Here is a 16,061-nt window from a genome sequence, read left to right as displayed (position 1 = left end):
CTAAAGTTTTAGCATACAACTCCTTCCAATCTATCTTCTGCTTACCGAAGGCAGATGCTTTAAATGCAGTTTCAGTTTTAGTAGCACTCTGATCTCCACGTTCCTCAAGCTCAAAAGCAATCAATTTCCCTAGTAATGTATCTCTAGTAACAACGGTACTTGACATTATCCGGAGTTCCTTTAATTGTAGTAGCCTTCATCTTGTAATCTGGAGGTAGAACTCTCAAAATATTTGACAACCTCATCCTCACTAACTGATCCGCTGCAACATTTGATTCCCATGACAATTTCATTAACTCTATCCATGAAAGAATTAATCTTCTCATCTTCTTCCATCTTCAAATTTTCATCTCTCACCCGAAAACCTTCAAGTTTTGCAATCTTTATGTTGGAATCCAATAACACTGAGAGGGGGGTGTGAATCAGTGTTATATTGGAATGATCAATTTTAGCCTTATTAAAACATGCATACACCAACTGGTATACCGGTACATACATAATTGAAAGAAGTAAAGCAACCAATAAGCCAATCACATAAATGAGAATCATAACATAGAGAATTATACGTGGAAAACCTCAAAGAGGAAAAACCACAGTGGGATTTGTGACCCGCAATATCAATCCACTGGATATGAGGGGCCTGCACTTGCAGGAAGGCTTACAGCCTAGAGCACACTGCTCAATCACAAAAGGAGCCTCACTGACTACATATAAATATAGAATACAATCCAGAGAAGTGTGAACTACTAAGATAGCATCTTCTATGCCAGAATACAGTTCCAATTTAAGCTCTGTCTGTTCCGGTCTGAAACCCTAAACCCTTTACCAGAATAACCCTTACTTGAATTTCCTTACATACATAATCTCTCTGATATATTTTGCATCATATTGCATTCGCATATCCATAATCTCCTTTATCAAAAATGATCTAATCCAACTGACCTTTATACCCTATAAAATTTATCATGCCTTATGTCGGCTTACAAAGATATATACAATATCAAATTACATGTCGGCCAGATAATATAAATGCATAAATATTAAAATCAATTGTTGATGTCGAATCCAAGAGATGTTGGCCTCCAATATCGATAACCTTTTTCTAAACCATGTCGCCCTGCATTGTCGGTAACCAAAGAAATCCTTTTGTCCTACTGGTACCAGTGTCAGTGTCGGTGTAGTGTCTATGAAGTGCCTGTTGGTACACAACTGAACCAAAACATGAAGTCAAAACACAATACCATGGTGCCATCAATGACAACATAGTGAAACCAACCAATTAAGTGTCAATTGCTAACAATCTCTCCTTTGGCATTGATGGCAACACTCATGTAAAAAAATGGTCAAGGTTTCATCTGTCGGTTCCATCCTGCTTGCTCCCTCTGAGTTGAATATTCATTAATGAAAAATACTCCACATTTCCATATCTCCATAACTCCCCCTAATGTATACATCTTCTATTATTTTTCGCATCTATACCACTCCCCCTTTGACATCATGCCATCAAAAAACTCTAAAAAGAATGTCAAAGATTCAAAAATAAACTATACAATGAATATCTAAAAAATATCTTACCGGAGCTTAACAAATTTCAAAATTTCTGGGTAAGCCTTCTCCAATAGCTCAAGATAGGTATCCCAACCAGTTTTGAAAGTGTCAGAAATGGATACAAGTCCACTTAATGTATGTGCAAATGACTCTTTCTCATTTACCTCTGTTGGTGTGGGCTTTCCCACCATATCCATACATTCTTTCTTATGTACATTGAGTGAATCTAACTGGGGACTCACCAAACCTCTCAAACTTCTGACTCTTCTTATTATTTGTCTCTTTCCTTCTCAAGAACAGAAATTTGGTTTTCCAAAATCAAAATTTGACCATCAATGGATGTAGTCAATGAAATCAATTCGTCAAAAGAATTAGCTATATTTGCAATTTTCTCCTGAAGTTCTTTTATCTTCTTATCCACATTAGCTATAAGTATATTAGAGTACAATATACCTTATAAATATTTGTACATTGCTTCAAAGAATTTTCTATTAGTTTCAGCTTCTCATCAATCTTCTTTTTCTCAGATTCAATTACCTGATCAAATGCAGCTCTCTTAGTCTGATTGAACCTCTCCAATGCTTGTCGGTTTGAAATCTGTTGTAGGGATTGAAAATCCTTTGAAATATGCTCAGTAATTATCTTAATCTTTCCGAATGGGATCACTTCATTTTCATTCTCTATTAAGGCTTTCTTATAAATATCTAAGTATAATAAGACTGCTTCCTCTACCTCTCTTAGTATAATAAGACTGCTTCCTCTACCTCTCTTTGTTCATCATCCTCTAAATGTTCATAATAGAACTATACATTCTTTAGCATGCAATCCTTGGTGATTTCATCTACTAATTCTGCACAAGTTTTAGGTGGAACCTTACCAGATTGAATAGTTGTATCAGTGTCATTCTTCTTCTTCCTCTTTACAGTACTGGATGCAGCTGAAGGTGTTGCCTTTGGTTCTTGCTTTTGTGCCTGTATTTTGAATGCAACCTTTCTAACTGGTTGCTTTTTAGCTTCTACCTTTGTTTCCTCTGTTTTCTTCCTAACAACCCTCTTTAATGCCAACAATGTGTCATCCTCAAATTCAGACTCGGCAGTAATAGGCTCAATGTGTACCTCTGGATTCTTCCTCTTCCTGCCTTTCTCTGGGACATCATCAATTAATGCTTTGATGTCCTGTGAGACCTTCTCCACAAATTTGCTAGCCTTTCCTTCCTGCTTCTCTCTCTTCTTTTGGTTGAACTTTGTTTCAACCTTATGTGTTTTCTGTTGTGCAGTACCACAGGGCTTCTCTGCCTCATCAACAGGTGCATCAATTAGCATTTTCTCATAGGCATCAAGAATCTATGCATCCACCTCATAGCCCATTTCCTCAATCCAAATCTTTCAGGGCTTAACTGCTTCCATAAGTGTTTCATCCTTCTTCACCATTAAGCATATGTCGGTTGAATATTTTTCTACAATATGCTCAAGTACCCTTACCCTAGACCTCATAGATTTTTGAAATGCTTTGAAATATCCCCAAACTTTATCATCTCTCTGACTTCCTAAGGAAGCAATTGACTATTTTAATTGTCTCCCTACCAAAATGTCAAATGCCCACTGCCTTTTACCAAAACCGAGTGTATCATTCATGAAAAATAACATTAAGCAAACTATCAAGTTGCCATACCGGAAGGTTCCCTTCTTTTCACCCTTAATCTTTCCTAGGTTTATTAACAACTCATCTAGCATCCAACTGCATAGATCCAATTACACATTCTCTCTCATCATTTTGTATGCAGATAAAATGCAGGAACTGGAAACAGAATTCAGTCGGTTTAACTGAGTTACCTTATACCTGATGATCATGCTACTGATTCTAATGTTTGTGTCGGTAATAGTTCTCGCTCTCATAGATCTCCTGTCAGATGTCGCATCAGTTATCTTGTGCATGAAATCATTCAGAACCTTCTTATCCGGATGTTGCCCAACCAATGGTAAACCAATGATTGCCCGAATGACTTCCTTGGTGATTTTGTAAGGTCTGTCTAACCATATATATTCCCCATGCATTCTGCTCAAAACATATCTAATTATCTCATATTCAAATTTTGGAATGTCTAGAATGTCGGTAAACCCTAAGTCTTCAATATGCTTGTATGCCAGTTTGATCTTTCTAGATTCTCCCATCAGGTCTCTCATGTACATGCCCTTAATTTCTGATGTTCCCAAGTCCTCAATGTGATAGTTAATATATCCCCTTACATCTTATACATAGACAAATCCCTCTAGAACACGAGAAAATGCTCCAACCAAATCTTCCAAGGTACCCACATGTGGATACCGCTTGAAAATTGGCCCGAGGCGGTCCTTGACCTCTACTATAGTCGGGTTTGCAACAAAAATAGGAGTAGATGATGATCATGCTTCCATGTTTAAAGATAAATACCTTTTGATCGCTCTTGGTGAAAACCTCCAACAAATTCTTCCAAACACCGGTGAAATTGCTCAAGAAGAAATCTGATTTCTCTGAGATTCCTTGATCGCTCTTACTCGCTCTGAAATCGCTCTGAATGCAAGGTGATCAATATGAAGTCAATTCAACATTTTAACCTTTGAGAAAAACCCTAATCTTCCATTCACATAAATGACTGTCGGTGAAAGATACTGGATCTCGAACAAAACATATCCATGTCAGATAACCCTCTCCAATGTCTAGAACATCTTCCAGAACCTCTTCTCGAGGCATATGCAGCATCTTCATGAATTTTGCCTACCCCTAAGGCATCTGCCTTAGTTACCGGATGAGCTACCTGTCGTTGAAGGAGCAACATCCTCTTCTAGATAAGTGACCGGTACATTTCCATCTGATGATTGTTCTTCAGTCTTCCTAACCCATCTCTGAGCATGATCTTGTTGTATTTCACTAACCTTCTCTTTCCCTTTCTCATTTGATCCTCCATTATCAACTGGTGGATTTTTGCTTCTACAGAATTTAGCAATATGTCCAACCTCATTATATGCATAACATGCAATATTGTTCCTTTGAATTGCTTTTCTAAAACCGGTGAAATTGCTTGACCTGCACTGATTTGCCATATGTCCAAACTTTCCACATGCATAGCATTTAACATTCATTATGCAATCTTCTGTCTTATGACCATACTTATTGCATTTAGAACATTTACCGAGAGCAAAATCAGGGTTATGATTTGCTCTATTTCTATATTGTCTAGCCATGTGACCAAATCTATTGCAAACAAAACATCTACCATTAAATTTATAAACATTGAATTGCCTTACCGGTGCCTTATGGTTTTGATCTTCATTAGCAGTACTGGAACTTTGTCCTTGCTCAAATCCAAGCCCACTGGAATCTCCAATCTGCCTTTGTCTCTTCAATAACTCATCTAGTTGTGCTGAGCTAATTTTGAATTTTTCTTTATACTCACTTGCAGTAGTTAAATCTTCTCTCAGAATTATCATTTGTCTCTCAAGCTCTTGTTCATTACTATGGGATTGTACTAAATTAGTTCTCAACATATCATTCTCATGAACCAACCTACCACATTCTTCAAATTTGTTCTTCAGGGATACATCAAGATTTTCTTCCTTTTTCTTTCGGTCCTCAATCTCCTTAGACATTCTCATAGTTATAACTTGCATTTCATTTTTCATAAGCATGTTCTCCTGACTCAATTTCAGACATTGTTCCTTAAGTGCATCTTTCTCTTCATCATCCTCACTTTGCAAACATTCCTTCCTCCTAGCTTGAACAAATGATAGCCTCTCTTGTAGGACAAGAATGAATTCCTTAGCAAAATTCAATTCATCTTGTAGCTTTAAATTCTTCAACCTTTCAACATCATAATCTTCAAGTGCCATCTCAAGTTGCTTCTCCAAAGCCATATCCATGGATTTCGGATTTAGGATCTTCCTCAAGCTATTAAACTTCTTTCGAGGCACGAGGCTCTGATACCAACTGTTGGAATCCAATAACACTGAGAGGGGGGTGTTATATCAGAATGATCAATTTTAGCCTTATTAAAACATGCATACACCAATTGGTATACCGGTACATACACAATTGAAAGAAGTAAAGCAACCAATAAGCCAATCACATACATAAGAATCATAACACACAAAATTATACGTGGAAAAACTCAAAGATGAAAAACCATGGTGGAATCTGTGACCTACAATATCAATCCACTAACCATATGAAGAGCTATTACAAAATATGAAGAGCCTGCACTTGCAGGAAGGCTTGCAGCCTAGAGCACACTGCTCAATCACAAAAGGAGCCTCACTGACTACATTTAAATCTAGACTACAATCTGAAGAAGTGTGAACTACTAAGATAGAATCTTTTATGCCAGAATACAGCTACGATTTAAGCTATGTTTGTTTCGGTCTGAAACCCTAAACCCTTTACCAAAATAACCCTTACATGAATTTCCTTACATACATAATCTCTCTGATATATTTCGCATCATATTACATTCGCATATCCATAATCTCCTATATAAAAAATGATCTAATCCAACTGACCTATATACCCTATTAAATTTATCATGCCTTATGTTGCCTTACAAAGATATATACAATATCAAATTACATGTCGGCCATATAACATAAATGCATAAATATTAAAACCAATTGCCGATGTTGGATCCAAGAGATGTTGGCCTCCAATACCGATAACCTTTTTTCTAAACCATGTCGGCCTGCATTGTCGGTAACCAAAGAAATCCTTTTGTCCTGTCGATGTCGGTGTAGTGTCTATGAAGTGCCTGTCGGTACACAACTGAACCAAAACATGAAGTCGGAACACAATACCATGTTGCCATCAATGAGAACATAGTGAAACCAACCAATTGAGTGTCAATTGCCAACACTTTACTACTTGGTTGCCTTCATAAAGAGTTTCAAGCTTCAATCAGATCTGCTTTGCATTCTCCAACTCTATGGCATTCAATATATTTTCATTAGATAGGGCACTCAACAATGCTTCTTTTTCTCTAACATCATTTTCAACTATCTCTTATTCATCAACAGGTGTCGGTATTCCAAAATTAGGATCATGAGGTATATACCCTTTCTCCACTATCTCCCAAACTTCAGCTCCAAGACATCTCAGATGAATCTTCATTCACTCCTTCCATATTTTATAATTTTTACCATCAAATCTAGGACTCTCCTTCCGACAGGGGTTGAATGTAGAAATTAATTCTAATGCCATCAGATCTCCTCAAACGGTTAAGCTTCTATAGAGAGGACCTCGCTCTGATACCTATTGTTGGAATGATCTAATACCGGGAGAAAACTGAGAAGGGGGGGGGTGAATCAGTTTTCTCACAAGTACAAAATTTAATGCAAATTATAAGATTAATATCGAAGCACAACACAATTAAAGATAAAGCATGAAACAACAGTACACATGACACCAATATTTTGACGTGGAAATCCCGATAAAGGGAAAAACCATGGTGGGAAACCCTACCCACAATCAGATAATACTTATGCAGTAGTATGTGAAATCATTGCAATGGGGATTGCACTTGCAATCAAGCCAACATCCTAGAGCTCATTGCTCATCACAAAAGAGAAGTCTCACTGACTTACAAAACATCGGACTACAATCTAGAGAAAATGAACTGTGAAAGTAGCATCCACTTAAGCTTGATACAGTTTTGGTTAAGCACAGATGTCTGCCCTCAAATACCAAATCCTTTTGATCCCTTCGCTAAAATATATGACTTTAATCACACATAAACCTTTCTCTCATTATGCAGACATAACCATCAATCCCAAATACCATACCCAATTACATGAATAAGTTACCTATAAATATAGATCATCAACCTTAATGATACGATCGGCTAAACCCTAAACCCAAAAACCATAATTACAAGAATTACATCACACGATACCATCAGACCAATATTATGATTTGCATTACATAGCATGGTCCTAATTCAAATATCCAAACAATTATATCCATCATAAATTCTGCTAAGACCAAAATCCAACACGTTTCATCACTCAGTAGAAACCCTCAGTGCAATAACACAGAAAGTCTAACCGGATCTAAATAGGACCATCATAACAGCAAGCCAGCAAATGCAAAGTCACCAAACACTCAGGACATGATCAAGAAGCACCTTCAGCATGATAGAAATTGATTCCATAATCCAGACCAAAATCATCTAACCAAAACATCAAATATCGCTAACTAGTAAAGCTAACCGGTACCAAGAAATATCAACTAGAAACATAAGCGATAGTTACTGGAGCATCAAATCATGAACCAACAGAATATGGCAAGCATATATCCATCCTGAATAAGAATCCAAAACCGAATCCAAGGATTTCATCATACTGGATCAGAATCAAAGCCAAAACCAAGATAAACACCAAGTCTAACCGGGGTAGCAGAACCATATCCAACCGGGATATAGTGTTGACATCAATGACAACACTTAACCAAATCCAGCATATGCCAACAGTTTCATGAAGGAAGAGTTAGTCTATTTGGGGTTTGTGATATCTATAGATGGATTGAAGATGGATCTTGAAAAGGTAAGAGCAATTGTTGAATGGCCTACACCTGAAAGCATTGGGGAGGTAAGATCATTTCATGGATTGGCTAGTTTCTACCAAAAGTTCATTAAAAATTTCAGTTCAATTTGAAACCCTATGACAAAAAAAATGAGAGATAGGAAGGATTTCAAGTGGACATTTGGAGCAAATAAGAGTTTGAGTTGTTGAAGCAAAAGGTGATAGAGTGACCTGTGTTGGATTTACCAAACTTTAGCAAAGTTTTTCAAGTGGATTGTGATGCAAGTGGGAATGCAATTGGAGCAGTATTAAGTCAAGAGGGAAGACTAGTAGCTTATTTTAAGGAAAATTTCAATGATGCAAGGAGAAGATATTATGTGTATGATCAAGAGTTTTATGCAATAATTCAAGCATTGAAGAAGTGGAGTACTTGCAGAGTTATACCTTTGTTTTGAAGCATAGAAGTGGTAAGTCAAATAGAGTTTTTTATTCTTTGAGTAGAAGGAAGAACTTGCTGACAAAGATGAGAATGGAAGTATTGGGTTTTGAGGAATTGAAGAACTTGTATGAGAATGATCTTGATTTTGCAGAACCTTGGAGAGCTTGCATAGAACCTGTTGTGGTGGATAGGACTAAGTGGTTACATTATTTCATTCAAGAAGAGATTTTGTTAAGAGGAAATCAGTTGTGTATACTTTGAAGCTCTATGAAGGAAAACATGATAAAAGAGAAGCATAGTGGAGGATTAACAAGACACTTTGGTGTTGATAAGATAGTAGCCTTGGTTATTGAGAATTACTTTTGGCCTCAGATTCATAAGGATGTTAGGAAATTTGTTCACAGCTGTAGAATTTGTCAACTTGCAAAAGGTAGTAGTCAGGATGTTGGATTGTATAAGCCTTTGACAGTTCCAGAGAGACCTTGGGAGGACATAAGAATGGATTTCATACTTGGATTGCATAAGAAACAGAGAGGGAATGATTCTATATTTGTGGTGGTAGACAGATTATCAAAGATGGCACATTGCATACCCTATAAGAAGACAACAAATGTTGTGCATATAGCTGAACTATTTTTCAAGGGGGTGGTGAGACTACATGGATTACCTAAGAGCATTATTTCTGACAAAGACACTAAATTTGTTGGATATTTTTGGAGAACACTTTGGAAGAAGATGAAGACAGATTTGAAATTCAATTCTACTTTTCACCCACATACTAATGGATAGAAAGTAAGTAGTAAATAGGAGTTTGGGAAATTTGTTGAGATGCTTAGCTAGAGAGAAAAAAAAGTTGGGACTTGGTTCTTGCACAAGCAGAGTTTTCCTACAACGATTCAGTGAACAAGAGTACCGGAAGAACACCTTTTGAGATTGTTATAGGAGTACACCCTAGAGACAATCAGAGTTCAGGGATATCAGTAATGAGGATAAAAGTAGTGCAGAAGCAAAAATATTTGTAGAACATATGAAGACAGTACATAGTCAGGTCAAACAACATCTAGAGGACATGAACAATAGGTATAAGGAGAAGGAAGATGAAAGGAGGAGACATAAATAATTTGAAGCTGGAGATGAAGTGATGGTGTATTTGAGAAAAGAAATATTTCTAGTTGGTACCTATAGCAAGTTGCAGATGAGGAAGTTTGGACCTTGTAAGATTTTGAGGAAATTTAGTTCTGGAAATGCATATGAAGTGGAGTTACCTGATACCTTGGGTATTTCACCTATTTTCAACATTGCAGACCTACATTAGTATCATAAGGTGGAATTCAGTGAAGACGACACAATAGATTTGGAGAAACAGATGCCTCAGAGGGTACCGAACCAAATTGAAGATATTTTGGATAGTAGAATTGGGCATAGCACCCAAGACAAACAATACATAGAGTATCTTGTGAAGTGGAAGGATAGACCAGTTGAAGACTCATCATGGATTTCTCAGGTTGAGGTAGATTGTCTTGGTTTTCCTCTAGCCCTTGCAAAGTGAGGGAGTCACTTTTGTCAACCTTGGATGTCTGATGCAAGAGCATCCCTGCTTCTTGGCAATCTCGCATCAGCCAAAAACATTTTCATTTCAGTTTGTTTTTTGTTTAGTTTGGCTTTGCAATTTCAGCATTGCATTTTGCATTTTTTCCGTATTTGTTCACCGGATCTTGCAGAGCTAGATTTTGTTCATGGACATGATCATCTACCTTATCCTAGGTTCACACGTCATTTGGATCTTTTTCCGGCAAGTTACCACTTCCGGAATGTAGGATAGTTTTCTAACCTCTGCACTGGAGCCGCTTGGACCTATTTGCTAATGGAGAATCTTGTGGATCATTTATGTAGCTTGCAGAGCCTAATTTTGTATCATCTAGTGTTCCTTGGTTCATTGTCGACCTTCCCCTGGGTTTGCACATTATTTTATGTTGTTTCCGAAGGAATTCTTTTGGCAGAGGTTGGCTTAGTTATTCTACACATTACATCTTCTTCAGCGGCGTTTGTTGTCATCTTAGGTCGACGCGGATCATCTTAGAGCTATGAATATCATATAAACCAATGTAATTAATCATATGGAAGAGAGATCTTTAGATATAGAATAATCAGAATATTAGGACATCCAGAGTTGGCTCGCAGTCTTTCTTGAGCCTGGATGCTTTATTTTGTGCATGTTTGTAATTAGGCTTGTGTGTTGAATCTGAAAGCCTGCATGTTGCTAGCCAATTTGTATTTGAATTCCATGATTTAATATAAGTCTGATTATGCTTTGCCTCCATCACATTGTATAGCTTCTATTGTGTTTACTCTTGTTGCACGGTCTAGACCATTCTCCTTTGAGGACTCTCTTGTCGTGACTGCTTCAATAGTTATCTTACTATTCAACATGAGCAACATGGACGTACTAGACATATTTTAATGTTATTCAATGTTCAAACACAAGAAAGAAACCAAAGGAAGTTCACTATATTGGATGATCCTCGACATTTATTGAAGCAATTTTTGCAAGAACAACTTATCAAGTTGCCTCCAATTAAACTCATTGATACCTCTAAAAATATGCCAAATAATTCTAAAACTTATTACATGTTTTTCTATCATTAGATACATAGACACACAAAAAGTAGATGCATTTCACTAAAGCATAAATGTCAATATTTTGTTGAGAAGGCGATTCAAATTGAGTATATCGATGGTTATGAACATATATTTTTAATCCGTCATCAATATATGGTAGAATCTTCCAAGGTTAGCGATAAGACAACAAATGGTTGTGTGGACAACATTACATATACATATTGCACAACTTATGACACACCATGAACAAATTAAGGTACATACATACAGGTACACATCAATGGAGCCATATATGATGGTATGCTTACAAAGGTACTTATGGTGAACAAAGTGAGGCAAAGATTACAAAATATACATCTCAAAATCAAGTAGAAAACAACATCTAAAGATTACACCAATAGTGTCATCACTACATGGAATCCTTGGTTATATAAACAAGAGCAAACAACATTTTTCTTGTGCACTATAATATAAAGCACAACACCATTGGGGCAAAAAAACTCAAGGGATATATTTTGTGCTTCCCTCTATCATAAGTTTCTTCCTATTTCTCACTGCATGTGCTATTTTATGTTCTTCCATGCTTTTCACTTGATCTTGTCACTTAGGAGAAAGTTTGTCAACTTTTTTAGATTAAATGCATCTATGATTGCTCAATTGGACAAAATACGTGGCCAAATTTCATTTTTGTCTCCTCCTCCCCCTCTCCCTTACTCTCTCTTGCATAGATAAGGAGACCAAAATGAAGGGGCAAAGCCCAAATAAAACCATAAGAGTCAAACAAATAAAAAGATTAATAACCACCATGATACATATTGGTAGAAGCGTCAAAAATCATAACAATAGACAGTAATAACAATCACAATAGAGGTGTAAAGCCCCACTTATCGACACCACTACAACTACAAGATGCCCCCATCCTTAAAACTAAAGCGGTCCATACATTCTTCCACTTGCCAAGGCAATGTATTGAAAGCTAAATAAGGTTGATACATGAATGACCTTATGCATCTTAGTTATGCACAATGGAACACCATCCTCAAGTTATGAGAGGGTGTACTCAGTGGTAATCTCTAAAGTGCCTCCATGGTGAGTGACAAGAAATTTTTCAGCCTTCTATATATCAATTATGAGTTTCGCAAATCATAGATTTAATTGATGACTACAAACTCCTATATTAGAACCCTTAATTCATCATGAGAAATATCTACCCCATGACTCCACTTGCAACAAAAGTAGATGATGACTCATTTAAACATAATAAGAAATTCTCGTGGTAAGTCAGTCTTGCCCTTCCAATCTCTAATCATCAATTGCAACTTTGGCTTCAATCAAGCCAAAAATTCAGCTCAAATAGACACCTTACTTAGTATCTTGTCAAAATCACTAACACCTTCCTCACCCAAAATGCCCTTAACAAAACCTAGGGAGCTCAAATAGGTGCAATCATATATAAATATAATGCATATAATTAAATAAATCCATCAACAAGATCACATGGAGTCCTTTTCTGACCATGAGCCACTAGAGAAGGCCCCCAAAGAAAACTAAACTAAACAAATGCTATAGCATGTACCTAATATAGACAACAATGTCTTAAAGAAATCCTCAAGTTAACACATCAAAATGCAAGGCCACAAGTCATTTATCTAAAATAGACCCATCAAGATCACATGGAATCCTCTTCTAACCATGAGGCACTAATGAAGGGACCCAAAGAAAAGAAAACCAAACATCACAATTACTTTGACCCCATGATAGGCGAGGTCAACTAAACAATTACATTTGTGATAGAGTGGGAATTAGTTTTAAAAAAAAAAATTAATCATGAGAGTTTCAATTAAATGTGTATGACATATTGTAAGAGCCTCAATTTAGGCCCTAAATGACATTGTTGAGTTGCCTTCCACCATTAATTTTTTCAACTAGTTGCTCAAGCTATGTTCAAAACATTGACTTCTATCACCCATCCCGTCTCATTGTTAGTTATGATCCCTACAAAAAAGGAACCACCTATAAGATCACCTCTGAGAACTGTTGGCAATTTAGAAGAATTGATTATGTGTTGCATTGATGTTTTGTTATTGATGGCAACACCGGCTATTTTGGTTGTTTACCGATTTTCGCTTGGTTCCGATAGAGTGGTTGGATTATGATATTGATCCTGTATGCTTCGGTTTGTAGAATTGATTTGGTTCTATCATTTATGCTATTCAGATGTCTATCACAATCAGTTGGTTCAGGATTTGATGACTTAGATACTATCATTTGTTCTAGTAAGCCTTTTGGTCACCGGTAAGGGTTTTACCGGCAGAGCTTTGTTGAAGATCTTTTGATGCACGTGATAAGTGGTGTTTGTGTGGCTTCTAGATGCCTTTCGGTATGTTTTTGGTTATCTTGTTTGTGTTCCTGTTGATCGGTGGTGTTGGATTTGGGTCCAGACCTAATGTTGTCTTATTCAGCTAGGTTATAGACTGATTTATGTAATGTGTTGATGGGTGATCTTGATGCATTACCGGATGGATTCCTTGATTGGATTATGTTTTTTTAGTCTTAGGTCAACTTGGTTGATCATTGGATTGTGGGTTTATGTTATGAATTTATTGTATTATCTTTTACGTGGCCGACCTAATTGTTTAGGTCTCGGGTTGGTATAAATATGATGTAAGATCTCTTTGTAGATCATGGGATTATGGTTATGGGATGGTTATGTGATTATCTGTGTGTGAATAATGTTGTAATCATATGTAGGAGTTTTGGTTAATCATAGGTAATCGAATTGGGATGGTAAGAGAGGTTTAAGACCTCTGGTAATAAGCTTAACTAGAACTATACTCAAGCATAGGAGATGTTATCTTTGCAGTTCACTCTTCTTTCCAGATTGTAGTTTGGATTTATTTTGTAGTCAGTGAGGCTCCTTTTGTGATGAGCAGTGCGCTCTAGGTTGTTGGCCTTCCTGAATGTGCAAACCCCTCATTTTGTAATCACATACTTACTGCAGAAGTATTATCTGACTGTGGGTAGGCTTCCCACCATGGTTTTTTCCTTTACCGGGTTTTTCACGTACAAATATTGGTGTCATGTGTTCTGGATGGATGATAATTGTTTTGTGATTTATGTTTATGCTTAATTGTTATATCAGTTATTTTGATATTTGGTTTATGCATTCCAGTATTGAGTTTATGTGTTCTGGTGATAAGGATTTGAATGCTTAAAGTTTTGTAATCCGTTGACAACTGATTCACCCCCCCTCTCAGTTGTCCTCTGGTTATTTGATTTGTCTAGCAAGAACAACCCCCATGCTTACTTACCTTACCTAGATTACCCCTAAACATGCTATCAAATTTGAGTTCTATGAAGCTAGGTCTCTTATCCATTAAAAGGGAACTTTGGATTATTACTCCAATAATCCTACTTCTAGCTATTGTTATCTTTTTTATTTTTAACTTGATACATTTGTTCATGTAGACTTCCATAATATGCATGTTGAAGTAGGGGTAAAATAAAAGGGTTATGATACATTTGCTCATGTAGACTTCCATGATATGCACACTAAAGTAAGAGTAAAATGCAAGCATGAACAATTCAATCCTTGTTCTTTTCCCCTTGTTTATACCATATTGTGTAGGTGTGCTAAATACATGGCCCCAACCCATGATTTTAATTAATTTGACACTGCCATTTACCCCAGAATCAAATTTACACAGTTTAGAAACATCACTTTACCTTTGGTCAAAAAAGCACCAAATCTCAAAACACCATTTCCTCTATAGAGTTCAAGACCACATGGGAAACCTTGACATAGTTTAAGGTTGCACTTGTAGCCTTGATCATCTTTGTCCAATTTCAAAATTAGTTGTGACCCCAAGGCAACTAGATTCCAAGGTGTACCAACTCCATGCCAAAAGGTCAAAATTGATCACCTAGGACATATAAAAAGACATCAGTCATTTCATTTGTCCATCATTATTATCCCAACTACTAGCATTCATAAAAGGTTCATTTAATCTCTATTGGTTAACAAATTTTCCCGTTAACTCTATTTTCTCATGCCAAAACAAGTGGCAATTGAAACCATCGGTTGAGTCAAATGTAATGATATTTTACACCTACTTTTTGCTTACTAACAAGGCACAACTACCTTCAAATAGAACATAATAAACAAAAACCATCCATATTTTCAACCAAAAAGTAGAGGAAAGGAAAAGCTTTTAATCAGAAAGCTTTAAAGGGAAATATTAATTACTTAATTTAGAACAAGATAGAATACAAAGATTTTATACCAAAAAACACACACCAGATTGCAACAACCTCTAATTGAATGATTGTTCTAATTAATTAGAAAATTAGGTTTTCAGGACCCAAAACCTTTAACAAAGGAGATTAAATAAGACACCAAAAAGTCTAGTGCTTAAGAACCGCATACAAAAAGACTGGCAAAAAGGCCAGCAAACCAAAAAGACAGCTAAGAAAAACAACAACAAAGAAACAAGGAAGGCGCTACATAGCTATAGTCTTCAATGGGTCCTCTGCCTTTTTCACCAGTTGGTCATAGGTGGCCCCAACAGCTTTGAGATCTTCCAGGTCCTTGTTAGGTTTCTTTTCTTTCTTTTTGCCTCTAGTACGGGTTCTGGGACCTTGAGCTTCCCCTGTTCCTTCAGTGTCCGGGTCAATATCCAGTATTTCCTTTTCTTCATCTAGTTTGTTGATGAGAGTGTTAGTGTTGCTAGCAGAAACCTTCAGGATGCTTAAACTCTGTTCAACAATGCTCTTCAGACACTCCTCAATTTTGCCGACTTTACTGACAGTATTCGAGATAGTTTGGTCATTAGCATCAGCAAGATTTTTCCTTTCCAGCAAATCTTTCTCTATTTTCTCAAACCTGGGGTTGAAGGCATCTCTTATGTTTTCGG

The sequence above is a fragment of the Cryptomeria japonica genome, chromosome 7, assembly GCF_030272615.1.
Source record: "Cryptomeria japonica chromosome 7, Sugi_1.0, whole genome shotgun sequence".
Classification (NCBI taxonomy): Eukaryota; Viridiplantae; Streptophyta; class Pinopsida; order Cupressales; family Cupressaceae; genus Cryptomeria; species Cryptomeria japonica.
Note: the sequence above shows the minus strand (reverse complement) of the source record.